A 21,612-nucleotide genomic window follows, 5' to 3' on the forward strand; every position below is an offset into this window, starting at 1 on the left:
CCAGATTTAACTGTGCCCTGAAAACGAAACTGTTCAAAGAGCTGAAGCAGCTGTTCTTACTAGATCCCATTTACACGCATGTTCAGGTCACACGAAACCGCTTCCGCAGCGCGCCGGCAAACGTTGCAATATTTCGAGACCATTACGAGATGCCAATTTTACAATAAAGTTACCACCGATTTTCAGTATATTTTTAGAACAAATTTCTTGGTAAATCAAACATAAAGTTACAAGTTCCTCATATCCATGCCAGCGCAATTCTTTTCTGATAAAACAGAGGCGAGAGAGCGATGATTTTCCTTCAAAATCGAAACCTGCCACGGACATTTGGTCACGGTGTTTGCATATTTTGAAAAAAATAGTATATTTCTAACTTAAAGCGCATTTTCTTTCTTTGTGATTTAATAAAAGTGAGCCACCACGAGAGGTCGAAAAATTTAGGAAATGTTTTTCTGTTTATTGATGATTAATCGACAGCAATAGCTGTATATCTCAAACCAGGTTGAAAGAACCCATCTGACAATTTAAATAGTTGTGAAACAAAGCCAGTTTGAATTCAGCAGTATACACGACGTAACTAATGAGACGGGAATTCTAAAATGCAAAATAATTTGGCATGAGTTTTATGAAATATTTGCCCTGTCGTATATCGTCACTCCCAAGTATCTATAGTATCACAGAGATCGTGGTAGCAATAATCCACTATAATCTGCTGTTTCTTTCAAATAAAATTTTACTATTTTAGTATCATTATGCTTTGTTTGTGTGTGTGTTTTTTTTTCCAAAGTTGTCCGTATAGCGTTTTCCACCTAAGGAATATGGACGAAAAAATTAACTTGCATACGAAAATTCTGCAGGGAATACGCATATCTAATGAAACATGTCATCCGTTTTAACTCTTAGGAGCAACCATGTATTTAGAGATGTAACATTAAAGATGATATGCAACTCACCTAGAATGACTGTCATCAAGTAAACTGCGCCAAATGCGGGCGCATAAGAAAACGCTTTCATCATTCCAAGCTTGAGATACACTGTGGAGTTTTCTATTCCTAAATCCACTTTAAATTCAACGATGGAGGAAGTAGATCCTTTTTTAATTAACGCCAGATATTGCCAGCTGTGTATTTTATCTCTCAGCTGACAGACCATTGGCCAGTGAATTTTACGTCTTGAACAAAGAATGGTTAACGTGGTAATACATCCGGGTGCCTCGAAGAAAAAAAGCGGAGTACCTTTTCTGCCTACGTTTGGGATTTTAGAGTCCGGGAAAGAATCAATTTCCAACTTCTCCTTATGATACCACATGCTAAGAAGCATACTGCCGATGGAAATCAAATCATAATGCAAAAATCATCTGTTAGTAAATTCTTTAACTTTACATACCATGGTAGTACCCAAGATTTAATAAGAAGAACATCTACTCGCCTCTTGAAAAAAAAAAACCTATATATTTCAACAAATCTAGAGAAAGGGAGGCACAATGCAAGGTCCACATATTACCTGTGGACTCAAATGGATCGCCGAGAACGGAATCAAAATGACCTTAACTGTACATGGTGAACCCGTGGATAAACTGTGCGCAATGTAATTAGAATATACAGTGATTGTACATGTAATAAAATCCATTATCATTTTATTTCAGAGGTAGATGTAAGCCGTCAACCCACAAGAGTCCTCCCCAATAGATCCGACATATTTAGGAAAGGGTCCGCCATCTTTAATAAGACCCATGCTTGCTCCAGAGTTCTAAGGCTGCTCTGAACGCTACGAAATTTTTAATTCGCATCCCATCATTGCTCTTGCTTATGCGTCTCATATCCGTGAACAAAAAGATGCGTTATCGTTTATGAGCAATTCTCAAAATGGTGGTTTACAAGGTTGAAAGTTTTGTCCATGAGAAGAAATTTTTTACCAGCTTTAGTTACGCTGTCAAATATAGCTATAATCAAAGTGTTGTAAAGGTGTAAGGATTGGCAGGGGAGAGAAAACCAGAGGAAGGGTGGAGACAAGGGAACCGAAAAACAATAAGGATGAATTTAAATGATCTTTCCTTTTATTTTTCAAATTCACCAACTCTTAGAGTAGTAGCAAGGCTCTCGAAAGTGGAAATTACATATACGCTTGCATTCCGAGCGCTCGCTAACTTTTAGCAAAGCGTCGAGTTTGATCAAACAGTGACAGGAATGAAAATGGTGAAGACGAGAACGATAATGACGAACCAGCTTTCTCTTTGGCACCTGTGGTAAATGGTAAAGAGGTGGAAAGGGGGCGTGCACTTCGCAAATTTTAACTAGGGTATATTGAGATTAAATTTTCAAGTCTATCTTGGTTTAGATAGATTGTGCGACCTCATCATGATGGAATAGCTACCATAATACCACGCGGTATCGCGTAGTAACTGTCGCGTTCTGGTTGGTTTGAACAATGTTCCCTTCATCGGCTATGAAGTGTTGTAGTCTAATAAAGTTTCCATTATGTCTTTATTTGAAGTCTACTACAAACTTTTTTCTAATTATCAATATCAATTGCGCCAAGATTAATTCATTTAGATACTGACTGATTACATTTTAAATGATTCATCATGATATATTTTAAAGCGGTCTTCTCTGGCAATTTGATTCTAAGAAATGATTCCACTTGATCATATAACCTAAATCTGTGGTTAAGGAGGTTACCCAGCAGCTGGACAAAAATGTTTCAATTTGCTATAGAGCTCATAAGCTATAGTCTAAGCAACATAAGTGAAACTGGTAATAAATGCATACAGTATTCGCTCAATTCTAGGGGAAGATATAAGTTCAAAGTCTACTCTCGATCCTCCTGAGGAATCCCAGCGTTAGCGTGACTCTGATGGGTCTGAGAGTTCTTTGTGTTGTCAGCTTGCCTATGATTTGATGCACTTGGGTTGATATTCTTGGAATCTTCTTTTAAAACTCCCTTTTATCTAGAAAAGAGGTATAAGGAAATTAGAGGTACCCATCTTTGTTACCGGTTTTTCTGGATATAGATCACGAAGATTCAAAACTCATATATACCTCACTATTTCTCAGGCAGTGAAAGAAGAAAATAGAGAGTCCCTTCAGAAAAAAAAAAAAGCAGTGGAGATTTAAATCGATCAGTTTATAAATATACAAATAAACAAATAGATGCAAAAATAAAAAAAAAAGCTTAAATCGGCTTGGTCCTTTTATCGTATGGTAGCAACCAAAAGCATTACACTTTTTTTTTGTCACGAATGTAGGGCTGTGTCCTAACAACTCAGCCAGAGCTCTTCTATTGTTTCTTAAATGTCTTCTATCGTTCACTCGCCTAAGAGTTATTTTTCAGAATACATCTCTATCCTTCAGATTTAATAGACTCATTGTGACCCCATTATTAATGTTTAGCAGAGCTAAGGCTTTGGAGATAAAAATAAAAGTGCGAAAGGGCGTCTTAGATAATCTTTTCAGAATGGAATGGTGGGTCTGGTGTCTAAAAGTGAATCTGAGTCATCCTTAGATATGGAGACACTTAAAGTATTTCTAAGGCTCATCTTATCAGAAGTACGCCCTTATTTTATCCAGTGAAAAGCAAACTGCCTTAAAGCTTAATAGCACTTTACCTGAGTAGAGTTAAGGATTACAAAAATGTAGGAGAAGGCGATGTGTAGTGGCAAAAGAAGGCCAATCAGCCATGTAACACCCAGCAACGGAGCTAACACGACGCATGCACGGATGCCCAGCCTGTAATAGACCAAATGACATAGGTTTTCATCTGAATTCTTATCTTTTTCCCCTTCAGCGGAAATAATGGAAGACTAACAATCTAAGTTTAAACTGAAAGTTATAAATACACTGGACATAATGGTGGGGGCGACACAAGAAGCAGTTTGAAGGCTGTCCATCGAAAACGCAATTTATAAACAACAAGGTATTATGCGAGACTATTTGAAGTCTTACCTCTCCACTAAAATAATTAGCTTTATAAAGACATTACAGGGAGACACATCTCTTATCATCCCACCTGATCTGCTCAGTCTGGTTATCCTTCACCTGTTGGATTGTTGTCATTTCCTTGATAACTCGCACAAGGATTACCATGTTCATCTTCAGGGATTTAAAAGGAAAAAATAAAAATAAAGTAAGAAAAGTACGTATGATGCACGATCCTCGCAGTAGAAAGCGCTATTTATGTAATAGCGAAAATCAGACCTGAAAAAAATCAGGCCTGTACGGGATTCGAACCACTGACCTCTGCGATACTAGTGCAGTGCTCTACCAGTTGAGCTAACAAGCCAACTGGGAGCAGGCCATTAAGTTGATTCGAATTAAACCCGTGATGATAAATCAGATACAATGAATATATGAAGTTCATATATAGGTCAGTGGTTCGAATCCCGTACAGGCCTGATTTTTTTCAGTTCTGATTCTCGCTATTACATAAATAGCGCTTTCTACTGCGAGGATCGTGCATCATACGTATCTACAACCCCAGTTCAAATATATGAACTTCATATATTCACTGTGACCAAAGTAAGAAAAGAGAAAAAAAAGAACGATCGATGTTTTCTTCTCTCTAGCTTCTGCCATAAGTTTTGGGAAGAGGACTTTCAAAGATCCATTAAGAAAATTTATGGCTGTCAAAATACTGTTGAAATCAATGTTAAAACAAATGTATCTAGATGACTGAGCCCATATTCATTGAGAAAATTCAATCTATGGCAACTTACAATTGTGATTAGTCTAACAAAGGAAACAAATATCCAGATGATATTGTTAGAGGAGGACATCCAGCATCTTATAATCAAAACAATAAAGTGCACAGGTCTAGCTTTCAATTTCGTTTTGTCCGTTTAAATAAAAGAATTAGGGGATATTTCATGTCAGAATGTGAAATGAAAACCCAAAGGATGGGGCAGCACGATGCCTTTATATTACTTTGCAAAATTACGAAAAACATCATTCTGGATGATAACTTAAATAGCTTCCTGGTCTAGCACACGAAGAGACTGATCCACAGTTTGAAAGAAGGAGGTACCTAGTGAAAAGGGTGGGGTAAAGGCCATTTTAGAAGGCCAGGGAGGGGGGGCTGCTGGTATCAAGTTTCGTAAAAATTAGTACCCGTTCTTGTCTTCCCTGAGTCCTTGATAATGATTTACCAATATCAGGAGGCAGGTAAAGGGGAAATTGACACCCTCGCCCCTTGTCTTTTTCAGGTTCACATTTCCAGGCCCTCTCTACTTTTTAAACGGTTGATAAAATTAGAAAACATTCAAACTTCACCTTTTATCGGTGACATAAGTTTCTTTTCCATCTTTTCCTGCGGCAATACCTAGAGATGCAGTAACTATGATTGTAGGAAGTCCTGAAGCAAAACAAACAATAGAAAACGCCATTTTAGATCAGTAATTAAAAGCTACTGGTTTATGTAGGACAAGACAGCAAGAATAACCGAGATCTAGGGCTATTACATCCGCCTCAGCCAATGACTGTACAAGTTGAGGATTTGAATAAACCGACGCCTCTTTGTTATCTGCGAAAATATGAAGTTTCAATGTGATTTTTATATTGTTCATCCTTGAAACCTTTTGTTTGTGGGTATAACGTTACTAAAACGCATCTAATTACAAAACTGCTTCGTTTTTTGGCCATTAAGATCAACGCCGGTGACATTCTGCATAAAACCAAGTCTAACTGGCTCCAAAAATACTATACGCCCTCTTTAGTTATCAATCAAGACGATCCAATGATTTTCAAACAGCACGCGTATTCATTTGAAGACGTAAAAGATATGGCCATTACAAGAAAGTGTGTTCAAATTTAGAGTTCTCTCAATGTTTTCATGGCAACTATCTTTTCACGCTTATAACCTCTATTTTAACTCTAATACCTACTTCTGCATTGGTTTTAAGCCAATCAGAATCAAGATATCCTGCTAAGTACATTAATTTTATAGGTACAATCCCATCTGTGACTGGTAGTGCACCTTACCCCAGCAAAAGCCATGATAAAGATAAATTTTATCGGTGATGTTGTACACCTTTACAACAAATAAGTAGATATAAATGCCCTCGACAAGCATCCAGCAACAGGAGGCCATCAGGAAATACTGCAAAAGAGCTGCTCCAGCTACACAACCAGCCTGCAGGGAATAGATAATCCATAAAAATGTAATAATTTGCCATTTTTCGAGATAATAATCCGAACACGAATTAAAAAAAGAGAAAGGCAACAAAACAGAACAAACAAATGAAAACTACAAAATAGAAAACATGCAAACGGACAAACAAACTGGAAAAGAGAATTACTCGATCGATCACTCAGTCTGAAATCAATCAGTCAAATAATAAGAAGCTAAACCAAATAGAAAAACAATTAAACAAACAAGCACAAGAACAACTAAATAAGCAACAAGAAGGAAGAGTTTAACAAGTCACCTTGTTTTCTGTGGCATCTATTCCAGCAAAAAATATGATATGTCCTGCTCCAATGCAGGAGGTCAGACTAACCCGAATGTGACACAAAGGTGAATGTCTGTCTCTGAAGGGCACAGAATAAATAAAAACAAACAAGTCGTTAAATAGCAACTTAATGAGACTGATTAAGCGGCAAGACAAATACAAAACTTAGGCCAATGAATTGGGAAGGAAATCATCAGAAATACAACGGTAAATAATCAAGCAAAAAAAAGACATACGTGTGCTGAGACTATCCTTTTTTTTTAAATAAATTATTTGGTAAATAACGATTGTATACAAGCATATTTACGAGGAGGTTTTTCTTTTACTAACAATTTGTTTGAAGCTATTTTAACTCCTTGGCGAATTTTTTTCAAAGAAAATTAGTCTCAGAAGGTCCAATTTCTTTTCCAGACGCGCCAAGGAACTAGTCTGATAACTTGATAAACGGCGATAACCCCCCAGAATTCAGTTAGATATCACTGCGTGTTTATTGAATTTACTTACGTGAGCTGAATATAGCTGATAATTGTGAGTACGACTCCAGTGAGAGATAACATCATCCCTACTTGAGTGAGGATTGTCAGTATTTTGTCATGTTCATCTGACGAACGAGTTTCATCTTGATTGAAAAAGTGATATCGATAATAATTTGATTTGGATCAAAGAAAATGTTGTCTATTACATTGTCTATAACAATAAATATAGGCAATTGCAATACCTGTTATAACCATATGTGGCTTTTGAGATTTATATGATTTTATTTTTTGGAAGAAAAATATATGTATGTATATTCACCTTTCCGTTAGCACTATTGTCGGTAAAGTCCATGAGCACAGCGAAGTGGGTCAAGTGATTGCAAACGCATTCCGTTTGTTTATCTGATATCATGTTTGTTTGACATCCTTCACTTGACCAACTCCCACAGCTGTAAAAAAAGGAAGAGACAAGGACAGACAGGATTCAAAATTACTTATTCTATTGCAAACCCTTTCCCCCTATAATGGAAAAGTGTTCAACGCATTCCACTTATTTCTCAAACGGGCTTTCTGATACTTTAAGCTTCCATTCAGATAGTTTTGGCTCCTATGAGAGCTGTAACAATTCACGTTAACAACAGTTTTGTAACTATGGTACTTACTTGTCTTCGGAGAAGTTCCAGAATACACATATTCTTTTTTTACGATTCACCTAGGAGAAAAAATAATCAATTATGGTGATTCATGACGGTGATGGGACCGTGTGGAGTCCAACTTGGTCTGTAGTCAACAAGTCGGTTTGTTAATTACGAGTATGACTACAGACCGTTCTGTTACCAATTAAGAGCCACTGACCATAGATATCGAGAATCCGCCGACAGTTGCAAAATTTGGTTACTTTATTTCAACGGGTCACTATTCAGAGTTAAACGTAACAAAATAACAAGAAACTTGTATTTTCAAAGGGATAAAAGAACCATATGCTAGCACACAAAAGGAAATTTAAAAGCGGGACTACATCGCGTTGTGGTGTACGAAGTTGCTGAATTTGCATAGTTTTTCATTGATTTGCGAGTGGGACGGGGGGGGGGGGGCAGCTATTCAGGTGTATTTTGAACTTTCGATTTTCCGGAGAAAGAATAGCGGGATGGAACTTTGATATAATTTTTGAGAACGTTCCATCAAAAGGGTCGTCCTTTAGGAAAAATCAAATGAATTAAGGCATTTTGCAACTGTCGGCGGATTCTCGATATTTATGGTCAGTGGCTCTTAATCATAACCATTATAATTTTCCAGAAAGAAAAAAAAATACATTAGGGAAAAATAGAGACAAGGTCCCAATTACCTAATTCCTCCATTTTGGAAGTTTCCCAGTTGTGATGGTTGCTAATTAATTAATTAATTAATCCATAAATTTAGTTGAGTGGACTTGGTATGATTGGCTGCTTTAACCGTCTGATTAAAAGTGTCCGATTATATCCAACTGTTCGATGAAACTGTCCGATTACAACTCTACAGAATAAAGCAGCTAATGCACAAAACACATTTGAGGAGGTTATAATGGTTATGATTGAAGGAATAATATATCAGGGCTTCAGTGCTCGCCTTAGTGATGCCTTACTAGTAGCAGACTAGTAAAGGCGTCATAGTTATAGGATATCAGTGTAACCCTCCAAATTAGATCATGTAGTAACCCTCGACATGAAGGTTTCTGGAACTTCTCCATTAATGAAGTTTTAGTTTGTTATTCAGAAAGAGCGAATTTGTTTTCGCCAGATGTTTCGTTTTTAATAATTCTAATTCAGAAAAGTCTCGGATGTGAAATTGTGGAAAGCCCCCGGTATCTAATACTCTCCCCCTTTGTGAGAGGTTTAAGATGACAAAATTTGTAAATGTCGCAGTGCCTAATGGGATGCAATGCTGATTTACATTTCAGGTCTTGGAAAATCTTAAAATTATGGGCTGGTTATCAAATCTCAATTTGAATTGGGGTAAAAGGCGACATAATGTTCGCTCACAAGAAGGATGAATAAACTGTTGGTGTCCCCCTTTTTTAAAACAAACAAAAAAACAAGCAAAATCCAACTAAATTAAAAAAAGAGTGCGCACACAACGAAAGATCGACATAGATACCTTCATGTTCTTAAAAACCAATGTGACATTTTCTGTTAGAAGTTTAGGCTGAGGGTCAATCACGGCGGACATAATTATACTGTCAAGTATCCTGAAATAAAACAAATTATATCATCGCAAAACCAGTCTATCCTCAGCTATTCAAACCAAATACACGTACCTTGTTTCTTTATCCTCCTCAGTTTCAGCTGAGTAGTTTGATATAAAGTCATATAGCTTGTTATATGCCACTCCAAGTACTACCGTGTCTGTTTAACAAGGAAACGAGAACTGCATTGGTTTTGGTTTCCAAAATTTTGAGTTTTAGTTTTTGGAAATACGATTATCACTCATAAATAATCAGGGCCTTGGTGTCATTACAGGCAGGTGATTAATGGAAAAGTACAATATCTAGTACTATTGAAAAAGCATAAAGTTTCTTCATATTGTGACGCCCAACAATAAAGAGAGAGTCGAGAAATTCCAAAACGAAAACCGATTCAGACTAAGGAGGGAAAAAGAAAAAGAAAAACTCACTGTATTAAGTGTAAACTACCTGCATATTAATTGCAAATTTGGAGAACAGATACACTGACGAATTGGCCAGGAAATGGAGGACAATTGTCTTGAAAGCAAATATTCAAAACAAATAAAGGTACTTACATGGATCCATATTAGCTTGGGAAATGTTGATAAAGTTCTCCCCATTGCTTCCATTAAACAAAAAGTCATTTCCTTTCTCGAGGACATTGTATCTGACTTGAAAACCTAGATTGATAAATATAAAAAGTGGTGCAGTACCGACATACATTTTCACCCGTCTAAACAGTCTAACGGCATGTGTGTACCTAGAATACTCTACGACCTGCACAACTAAATTTTTATACATCATTAATAATTAAATCCATCATTCTTAAAAACTTTAAATTACTTCAAAACGATCCAGAGACAAGCACTATCTTTTCGCAGCCTCCGCTCATTTCATTCAAACGCGACAAAAACATAGGCAATTTTTTGGTCAGAAGTTATTTTCAGACTAATGACCAACCAGGCACCTTCAAATGCGCTCGTACGCGATGCAAAACGTGTCCTTTTATTCACAACACTGAGAAAATATCGGGATCCAAACGATCCATTAAGATCACCGATCACTTCACTGCACCTACGCCAATTTAATCTATTGCATAACTTGCACTTATTGCAAAAAGATTTACATCGGCGAAACAGGCAGAAGACTAGGTAACCGATTCCGAGAACACCTTCGCGACGTGGAGAGGAATGACAAGGACACATCGAAACCAGTTGCTAGACATTTTAATTTAACTAATCATTCTAAGCAACATATGGCAATCTGCGGTCTTTCCTTGCACTTAGGTAGCACGGAAAGCCGTAAAACTCTTGAACAAAAGCTCATCTTGCAAGGCGGCAGTCTAAATCCCCCAGGTATTAACGAACGCTTTTCATTCCACAAATTTATTCGTGTTTTTCTTGTTGCCATGTTCCCACCAATAACGTAGCTCCATTTTCTGCCTTTAAAAGCACACACAACCCACAATTCCTCTATTTGCTCCGACGAAGGGCTAACGCTCGAAACGTCAGCTTTTATAATCGTAACTGTGGCCAATTTACCATTTCAACTTTGTTGATAAATTCAAATTAAATTTTATCCAGTCGTACCTCCCCAAATTTATGACTTCGCACGCCGATAATTTCCCGAATTCTACAATTGCAAATAACAGTCAATGCTTTCGATCTTGCCAACGAAAATAAGTTAGAATTTTCTTTAGTTGATGCATAAAGAATAGTGATGCTGGCTCTAAATCAGTGTACACGAAATGCTCGCCAGAACTTATACAGGATAAAGCTCTTTTCCAAAAAAGGGAAGAGAGACTATACTGCACTTACTCAGATCTTCATCGATGTCAATTAATTTGGGACGTGTCGCCTCCAGCTCATTTCTGCCAAAGCTTAATAAAGTGTCTTCAAAGATAAACGCAGCAAAAATGGTATCCGCCAGTTTTTGATCCTTTGATGAATCAAAGTCCCTTGGTGAACTGCTGACCCATGTACTTCGGATTGAAGCTCTAAATTGTTTTTTTGCGTCCTTGACGAGAAGAGGTACTATTAAATGAGTTTTGAAAAGTAGCTAATGGTACATGTAAGTTACCTTTTCGGAGAGTGATGGGAACAACACTACCCGTTTGATACACGATTTTTCTGGTTAACTTACATATATTGGCTTGTCGCCATTGTCGCATTTAAGACACACAGAGTAAGAGAGAACAGCCCAAAAAAATGAGCAAACATTCCCACTGTCAAAAACTTAGGATAGCAAACTTGCAAATTGACAGACCCACCACGTAAAACACGACTACGTAATACAGTAGATGGTTTGAACCCGGGGGTAACATGTAAAAGTGTGGTGCGATCGTCCGGGTGAGAGTAGCCCTGAGAAGGAGAGTTGTCGACGGTGGTGACTGACGTTTCGACAACCTGTGCGGACGTCATCATCAGAGTTAAGTATATATATTGACTATTCATTGAACATCTTACCTCAATACTAATTTTGGTTGGACGCCCTGTATGTCTGCTGAGCCAGCTGCCATCTAAACCAAAGCCAAGAAGATAAAAAGCGCACAATTACAATTATCTCATACGATAGTTTTGAATTTAAGTATTATGCCTATTATATATCAGAGGTTTACCCAAGTCTACCCAGTTCAGCGGAAATTGCACAGAGACAGTGGACCATAGAATAGTTTGCTGTCTTCATGGCTTCTCTCGAATAATAACATGTTGCAAAAACACGTTACACTACTAGCATCGCTGAACAGTTATAATGTGCTGAAGGAGAGCGGAATTGGTACTTTTACTAGCTTATTTCACCCTATTTTATCTCAATGCGGAAATCTATAAATAAGTTACCAAATAATCATAATAATAGTAAGAATGATAATAGTAATAACTAATAATAATAATAACAATAATAATAATAACAAAAATAACAATCCCATCTTATCTGCCTGCCCTGCGCTTGCACAAACCAAGTACCTTGCGAGACATGACGCCGTCTTGAAGGTCCTGTTCTTCGAGATCATTTTTGACCGTGGTATTCACCTATCAAGCCACAGTCAGTCTTTGAAACAGCAAACGTACGGGCGTATTGGGATGTTTCGGTATGTGAAGAGTACTAAGAGTTCAGAGCAAATAGAGTGGACGCTAGGATCGTTAACAACAGAGATAAGCAAGTGATAGCCTTGGAGATGAGTTGCCCCCTGGATGAGCAACCGCGACAAGAAGACTTCTGAGAAGACCATGAAGTATGTGCCATTCAGATGGGAATTAAAGCAGAGATACCCAGGGTACGAGATCAACCAGTGCAATATCATCTTAGATGTACTCTGGGGATGGTCCAAGGACTTGGATATCACTCTACAGAAGCTAGTAGGTAGCAGAGCTAAAGGTGTGCTTAAGAAGATGCAGAAGGCGTGTCTATCAGGAACTCTAAATACTGCGCGCACTTTTAAAGTGATAATTTAACTCGTAGGCGAACTCTGGAAAGAAGGAAAATCTAATATATTTAACAGGGGGACGTGGGTTTAAATCCCGCTCAGGGTAAATTTTCTTTTCTAACATTTATTGTATTTAAGTATGATTATTTGGGGTGTACAGGGTCAGGGTTTCCCTCGTATACAGAATTTATATATATATATGTACATTAGTTGAGGAATCAAAGAGGACGCATCGATTCTCTGTTACTCTGAGTTTCGCGCCGAAGCGCTCGTCAGACAGAATAATTCTGTCTGACGAGTGCTTCGGCGCGAAACTCAGAGTAACAGAGAATCGATGCGTCCTGTTTGATTCTTCAACTTATGTATATATATATATATATACATATTATCGGTTATAATAGGTTTTATAACGATGGTGTTAGTTTTTAGTTATAATGTTAGATTTTGCTTCTATTTTATTCACTGATTAGCTCATGGGCTACGCTGCGGCGCCTCATGTTGCATTTATTGTATATTGCATACAGCCGTTTTTACTGCATAATAATAACAATATATGCAGAGCACGCGGAGGTGGGAAACAACAGGATAGACTGTACGGTTATAGACAAGGAGAGGAAGAAAGTCGTGTTACTTGAAATGAGCTGTCCATGGGTCAGTAATAGAGAGATCAAATGTGCTGAGAAGACGAACAACTACGCCCCACTGCGGCACGAATTACGAAGGAGATGCCCAGAGTACAAGATTGAGCAGCATAGCATCATGATAGACGCACTTGGAGGGAGCTCGCGAAGGGTCAAGGAAAGCATACGCCAACTGGTTGAAGTGGCCGATGTCACTCAGTGCTAAGGAACATTCAGAAAGCGGTAGTCTCTAGCTCCCTTGAAATTGCTAGGACTTTCAAAGTCCTATCGGACTAAGTTCTTCCAACGACGTCAGTTTTAAGTATAGTTTTTAAAGCATTTATCTCCATTTTAGGGTCTATGGGTATAACATTTTAGAATTTCTTTGTCTGGACCTGTAAGGTCCTATGGGACTAAGTTCCTTAAACGACATTAGGTTCAAGCATAGTTTTAAAAGGCTGATGGAACATTTATTTCCTTTTAGGAAATCAATTTTTTTTTTTAAGTTTAGCTTTATCTATGTAGTAGTGAAAATTGAATAGGCTACGCCTTTGGCACCCTATATCAATTTTATTTGTAATCTGAAGCATTCAGAAGTGTATACTGCGATGATCATAATAATGAAAAGAACACAACAATATAATAACAACAATTACAAGAGGAAGAAGAAGAGAAGAAAAGTCAAAAGAAAAAAACAGAGATTTTTTCTTTCGTAAATAAACGTACTTGGGTATTTCACTCCAATGACAATTTCAAAACATTTGCAGTGTTCTACTTCAAAGATTGAATTCTCGGTGCTGCTCGGGTTACAGATTTGATTTGAAGAACTTTTAAACACTTCAAAGCAAGACAGATTCCATGTCCCTCCTCCAAGAAAAAAGGAGTTAATTCCATCGCACCTTAAGCCTCTGCTACCGCTTGAGGAAGACGGAAGGCATTTTATCTTGCGCCATGTTTCCATGAGAAATCCTCCACAGCTCAATCCATTACATTCACTTTGCTTCAATGATGGGTCAGTCGCACACTTATCATCTGCAGTACAACAAAAATTGCAGCAAAAGAAAACAGATAATCAATCATCTCTCAGACAAAGTGGCATGAAATGAATGGTAATAGAACTTTAATCAATTTTGAGAATATAAGAAAAAAATTGTTCTTCAATTGCATTGTATTTTTAGTAAAAGAGAATACGTAAGTATAATTCTGTTTTTTTTTTATTGAAAAGTTACCATTGACGCTCATTGTTATTGCATGACTGTCTGGATTCGTTTCTTGATGGATAAAAGTTGGAAGCGTGAGAATTGATTACACATCAGTGCATCGCATAGTTTGAGCAAAATCAAATTTCTGGGGATCATTCTCATATAGGAACTGTATTAATTATCTAGAGGTTGTTTTCTGTTCATTCATCTTGTTTTAACTTTGCTAAGTTAGCTGATAATAAATTACTTACTTTGTTCCGCTCTTGTCAAGCAGCTTTGCACAACTGCGGGTTAAAAATAAAGAGAAAGGAACCGTGTTTTTAAAAGAAAATAATTCTAATAACAACCAAAGCAATAATTATTGTTAACTATATAACCATCGATCTAGCTTAGGAGTGGGATTTTTGTCGCGGCGTTACAAAACTCCAGGGTGTAGTTAAGCCCACGAATATTCAATGGTTGTGAAACGCACAGTTCCAATTTGTAGTATGTTACAGTATAATTCAAACCGACAGAGAAATGCTACTTCCACGAACTCAACTACTCTTTTAAAAGACTTGTAACACTATTACCATGGAGCTACTCCAAAACGCATTACAGCAACTATCCTAATTAAACTTACTTATGCCTACTACACTTTATACTTAGCTGACTACTGACACACATTCACATACAGTTTGGATATATCAACAAAGTTGAAATGGTAAATTGGCCACCGTAACGATTACAAAAGCTGACGTTTCGAGCGTTAGCCCTTCGTCGGAGCGAATAGAGGAATATGTGGACTGTGTGTGCCATGCTCCCACCAATAACGTAGCTCCATTTTCGGCCTTTAAAAGCACACACAACCCACAATTCCTCTATTCACTCCGACGAAGGGCTAACGCTCGAAACGTCAGCTTTTGTAATCATTGCGGTGACCAATTTACCATTTCAACTTTGTTGATATATCCAATTATCTCCTTACTTCCACCGACGCAGCCCCAAACAGATTTTTTCGAAACTATCAGCCTTTATTCACAAACAGTTGTCTGCAAATTTCCTTAAAATGAAAGATCTTCTATAATAGCTCTCTCTTGGTATAGCATTCCAAACAGTTGGTCCCTCCCGACAACGGCAAACAACTCCTGCTACACGACCGAGTCCTAATATATCTTTACAAAATATTTCAGAACATTCCAGAAGCTTATGACACAACTAGTTTGGTAGTATTATATCGTAGCTACATAATTTGATACAACTGTTCCAGAAAGCTCCATGGAAAGTTTATGTATGTCAGTCAGCATGACTCGGCATTCTAAGAATTTCTAGATACTTATTTATACAGTCACTATCCACGACTGGTAACTCATTTCATATGGTTAAATAGTTACAATTTATTTGCATATTGTCCCATGGTATCCAGATTAATAGAGTCAAATCGCAGGACTTCATCTAAAAAGCACGCGGGACTCAAAGTTATCGCATAAAATAGAGGCTAGTGGTAAGCGAGTCCAAGATGACACCCAAACCCTGAAATTCCACCGTATCCAGAAAGAAGCAACACGGATAGAATGCGTTCTCGTTAAGTCGGACTCAATTAATTTGATGATTGTGGTATACAAAATGAACCTAACAGCAGAAGTGAACCACCGCAAGACTTCAGTTAGCACACAGCTTCTTACAGTCCCATCCCAACATTTTTCAGAATTAGATGTCATTGTTCAGGTGTTATTGAGACATTGTAGAGAGCTGAGCCTACCCCCAATATAAAACTGATAAAGAGCAAGGTTAAACTATTTGTTCTCTCTGAAAAGTGAAATATACATTGGGTTTGGAATATACATACAGCACTCAATGCCTGTTAATTACAGGGTCCTATAAGGAAGTAGTTGAGTTAAAACCTTTATCAGTGTTACATCTACTAACCTGGAATAATGTTAATGGCAGGCTTTGCACCCACCCGATTTGGAATGAGCTGTTACCAAAGTTTTCTGAGGTAAATCGATTTCACCCCTAGGTTTGAGTGAGTTCACTTCCCCCTCTAAGTATCTTTATGTAATAAAAACATATCCTGAACTACCAGAGAATGAAAAGATTGACTATTTCTTTTTTCTTCAGACACGACGCAAGATTTTCCCTTATATCCTACATCTTGGAGTGTACTCAAAATGTGGAGTGCAAATATGATTGGGTGCAAAACCTCCCTAATTCGGTGTAAGAGTTTACTTACAAAGGGTTTCCTGAAAGTTAACTAGGCGGCAGCAACTAATACCATCTGGGTAGCAAGAGAGGCCGAATTTAAAGGAATTTTCCTGCCTACAAGTTTGAACTCCTTAAGGCGCTGATTAAATCGTTACACATGAATTCTAGCTTTGGCAATCCGACGGGTTTCCAGTTTTTCTGCAACACTGAGACTTTTCCTCCCTTTCAAAAATGGAGGGATTTTCAGTTCCACTTGTACAGGATTCAGGAGCTCACGCACTGTGAAACCACGATCAGCCAACCCTAAGTCATTAGGTTTCAGGTACCTCGTGATACCACTCTTCCTTGAAGATTTGGACATCATCAATATCCCCTTCAAACAAATCAGACAGAAAGCAGGCACCACCATCTGGGGTCACTGCGATGAGACATTTGAATATGTTGGTGTTTTTGTACGAAGAGAAGGTGTTACCCTGCCTGGCAAAGTTTCTGGAACATTCAACTGAAAATTCTGTACATTCCACAGCACACCTTATGTTCTCCCTAATTTTGAAAACCTTAGGCAGGAACTTCCTGAGTTGTGATCTCTGCGGAAACATATCACTGTGCATGTCTCTAAATGTTTTAGACATCAGCTGAGTGTAATGAATATCTTTCGCAGCTGGGTTTGCTCTATATCCCTGTCCGGAGTGCTGAGAAGAACTGCCAAATTCCTGAGAGAAAAACCTCTCCTCAGTCTTACTAGGCACATAAATAGTTGCTCTCTTGTTGAAAGCTGGCAATTTGGACCCTTGTTTGCTTTTCCATCGCAGAGGAAGCCTTACAAACTTATTTAACGGAGAAACATGGTCAAAGAAAATATGGAGAGCTTTAAACTGTGAAGATGTGAGGCCAACGAAATGTTTCATGAGGGATAAATTTTTCACAATGTTTTCGTAAGACAGACTACTTACGATCTTGGGAGCCTGATAATGTGGTCTCTTCAGGGCGACTTCGTTCTTCAAAATTATTGTGTCAACCTTGGCAGAAAGAATGTACTTGGAACATGCAGTCTGTGAGCCTTGATCAGCGACCAAACTTCCAGTCACAGGGTTTGCATACACGTGAACACAGACATTATCTTTAGTTACTACTGTTGAATCGGTTACAGGCGTGATAGAATACTTAGTTTCCTCTAGTTCGTCGATCGGCAAAGAAACGTCTAATTACTTTTCACACTTATCCTCAAGAAGCAATTCTTTCTTTCTTACTGGCTCTGATCTTGGTTTTGGTGCCTTTCGCTTTCGAGCACGTGCACGACTGGCTTCTGCTGGCTTTAGATTTCCCTTTCGAGGATCAGGATGTTCCTCTGTGGGGCCTTTTTCGCCGAGTTAACGAAGGGCACAAATGTTCGTATTTCTTGAGATATTCTTTTCGTTAGAGAATTCCCTCGAACAAGCCACTAACCATCTTCTGCACCTCTCGATATTTTGAGTCGGTTTAGGAAATGGGATGAAAGCTTTCTTTCCGGACTCCTCCAACTCTTTGAGCGATTTTGGCTATTTCTCCGGGTACCTTGAGTCGGTTTTGCAATTACCCCAACGGCAATCCTTTGTACCAACCATTTTTCTTCCTCCGAGGAAGTACAGACCGCGATTTGCTCGACTTTTAACAATTTTTGTTCACATACTGTCGCCAACCGGCATACATTCGCTTATGGCGGATCGCAATGTTTGTCTGAGTCACGCGGGGGTCTCAGAAGACGAAATCTATTTTTAGAAATAGTGCGCGACGCCATGGGCTCTTTTACTCCTGAGAATAAATTCAATACCCGAAAATATATCGACGGAGACTTCCGCTTTCTAGCATATATCCTACAATTATGATTCTTAGCTTTATATCTATACATTTTTTTTAACTGAACTTTTCTGTTAAAAAATGTAGCATTAACTTGATCCCGTGAAAAAAAGCTGACGCGCTAATGGTGTAGTTTGTGCAAGTTTCAATCTTTGAATATTCACATTCAAGATGTACCTTATCTTATTGAATCAAATTTAAAATTGCGAAGGATGACGTATGTAAATAGTGCATTGATCTAGAGCAAAAAGCTTATTCGTCGCTTTTATTGGCATCCGAAATAGGATCTTTTTTCTATCACTTTTTTCGTAATAATCACGAGGAAATTCTTTTGACTTAAAGCACCGTTAGGCTCTACCTTTCTCTTTTAAATTTTTTAGTTGACGTTTTGAAGCTCGACCCTAAACATCTGGTTTGATGTATTTCGTAGCGCTATTTTTCAGTGTATTGTTATTCTAATAAGCGAACGAGTTAAATTTTTTTCAAATAAGTTGCATGTTGATTTTCTTGTTTCTATCAAATATGGAAGCGCGTGTTTCAAATCGAAGGAAATCGGAGCGAGAAAGGCGATTATCTGAATACACTTTGAAGCAATATGAAGATGGCGTTGTATCCTTTTATAAAAATTCTGGTATAGGCCAATCATTATTCAATTAGAAATAAGTCGCAAAACTAAAACACATTTTAACTTTTTTGTTTGAAGGGGTGTTTTGATAAACTGCTGCAAGTTCCGTTTTGATAGCATTTCCGCTTTGATCATGATCGCAAAAAAAAAACTGCCATCACTTTTTAAAATATTTTGACAGTGCCTTTCGCCATTAATTGATTCTTAAGGGAATTACTGACCCATAAAAACATAGTTTTCCTAGTATATCTGTATATTTAATTTTTTTAGTTAAAGAGACTTTAATTGAAATTAGAATACGGTTTCTGTCGGTAAGTGACAAAATTTGACAAAGGTATTAAGAAAGTAAAGACTTTTTTGGGGTTTTTCTTTGACGTTCTAATGACAAGGCAAGTTGCCTCTCGTGATAATTTTGATCAGCGTATGACGTTACTCACCTAGAATGAACGTCGCAGCCTTAAATGTGCTCGCCAAACCAGATAGCATTTTGATTATCCCTCCTGTTTGCACTCGATGAAAAGACTCTATCAATAGATGAAACTCCTCTCAATTGATCCACTCCCAATGAATCAAATATGACGAAACTATATATATATATATGTATTCACTCGAGGAGCTAATGATTCATCCAGTGTGTTTTTATCCATATGTCATCCCAGTTATGTTACTGGTTATCACCTGCTCTACAATTTAGCACGCAATGCATTACTTAATATTTTAAATACAGTTTGTCATTAGTGACCCATTGACTTATTAATGAGTTTTTGTTTAAGAGTTTAAGAGCAGAAAGACTTAGGGATATAGTCTGGTGCAAGCTAGATGGTTCAAAGAAAAAAAAAAAGCCGCCTGAGGGGTAACAGTCGTATTATGTCATCTGCAAGATAGCAGCATATGGCTACAATTACCAGAATCCTTCAGGTTTTTCCTTGCTGCATTGTTTTGTTATTTTCAGTTAGAGCTTACTTTTCTACAAGCCTCTCAAGTCAACTAATGTTGTATTTCAAAATCAAATAATATTAAACTTTGCTATAGATAGCTATCGAGTAAATGCTTATTAAAAATATTAAAAAATACAGAGTCGAATAAATAATAATGATAATGATTATAATCGTAACAGTGAAACTTATGTTTATAATACTAATTTGACTAAAAATTTCTATAGACTACTCCTAAAAACCATAATAATACATCGTGCTTTGCTTTCTCCGAAAAATCGAAAAGCTCAAAATACAGCTAGATGGCAACTGCCCCCTCCCCTCTACGTGAAATAATGAAAAATTATGCAACTCCGGCAACTTCTTACGCCGCAACGCGACGTAATCCTAAATTAATTGTTATGTTCAAGTCTTAGACAGTTACCCGTTGAAATAAAGTACTTTGTACCTTTGTCGCAGAGGTAAAATAAAGGTCAACTTAAATGGCAAGGGTCTGCCACATATAACGGGGTCTGCCATATATAATTACAGATCAAAAAGATACATCGTGTTAAAGTTTTATTCTTATTGTCTAATTCATCTGATTCTTCTATTTTGGACCGCTTTAAGCGGTGCCTCCAGCTTGAAAAGAGTTCGAGCTATTATGACGAAAATGCAATGCGATCCGTTTAGTGGCTGTTTCGTAAAAGGTCATATACATTGTCATGTAGATGGAAATTCTTGTGAAGAATAACACTTATCTTGCTCAGAGATTGATGTCATTGAGTTTTGTGCAATATTTGCCATGTCGTATACCCTTACGTTCAAGTGCCTACAACAGAGATCGGTGTTACAGATTTCTTTTATCCCAAAGGTAGTAATAACCCGATCTAGTCTGCTGACTTTTATTTTTTAGTGAAATCGTTCTAAAAATACTGCTTTTTACACCTAGGGAATACGTACGGAAAAAAGTAAACTTGTTCTCTAAGAAAAACTGCTGGAAATACGCATGTTTAATGCCACAGGTCATCCATTTTATACGTTTATTAATTTTTTTTGTGGTTTTGAGGGGGTTTTTAACCTAAAGGAGCAGCTTCTTGTCAATAGACTGTTAGCTATGGGCTTGAATTAAGTAATTAAATAAGTCAAATGAAAGAATGATATCCCCCTCACCTGAAATGACTGTCATGAACTAAACTGCACCAACTGCCAACGTATAAGAAAGGTTTTTCGTAATTTAAAGCTTGGGATATATGTACACCCAACCTTGAGATGATAGTTTTTCTTCAAGCCATGTTTCGTCAATGCAGAAGGTAAATTTTCATTTGCCGCCAGATATCGCCAGCTGTTTATTTTTTCAGTGCCATCCTGATCTCATGGCGCTTAAACAATATTGGGCAGTGAATTTAAATTACTTTTCGTTCCCAACGAAGTATAGGTAACGAAGTAATGCATCCGCGTGTTTCGAAGAAAAAATCCGCATTACCTGTCTGTCCCGAAAGGGATCAGTTGGTAACTTTGCAATAATATACCGCATGCTAACAAGCTTGGTACCGGTGGAAATCGAAACGTAGTGCGAATTGATCTTTCAGGATATCCTTTAACTTTACAAACATAGTTTTACAAAAAAATTACTGAGTATAAAATCAACTCTCCTTTACGAAAAAAAGGAAAAAAAAAAATTGAGTA

General features: G+C 37.5%; 2 pseudogenes across 1 annotated transcript; both read right to left on the bottom strand.

Annotated features, from left to right (window-relative positions):
* Positions 1-2,464: 2,464 nt before the first annotated feature.
* Positions 2,465-19,690, bottom strand: LOC111346602 (adhesion G protein-coupled receptor L4-like; annotated as a pseudogene). The gene is made up of 19 exons (XR_015997038.1): positions 19,447-19,690; positions 14,616-14,648; positions 13,889-14,194; positions 11,584-11,636; positions 10,936-11,134; positions 9,694-9,798; positions 9,212-9,299; positions 9,052-9,142; positions 7,581-7,630; positions 7,238-7,367; positions 6,947-7,074; positions 6,419-6,521; positions 5,973-6,123; positions 5,265-5,346; positions 4,712-4,778; positions 4,006-4,088; positions 3,605-3,725; positions 3,039-3,080; positions 2,465-2,947 (listed from the first exon to the last, which is right to left on the bottom strand). The product of XR_015997038.1 is annotated as an adhesion G protein-coupled receptor L4-like (transcript).
* On the bottom strand, positions 16,569-18,328 carry LOC111333002 (uncharacterized; annotated as a pseudogene).
* Positions 19,691-21,612: the final 1,922 nt, after the last annotated feature.

This window comes from Stylophora pistillata, chromosome 2, assembly GCF_964205215.1.
Source record: "Stylophora pistillata chromosome 2, jaStyPist1.2, whole genome shotgun sequence".
In the NCBI taxonomy this organism is placed as follows: Eukaryota; Metazoa; Cnidaria; class Anthozoa; order Scleractinia; family Pocilloporidae; genus Stylophora; species Stylophora pistillata.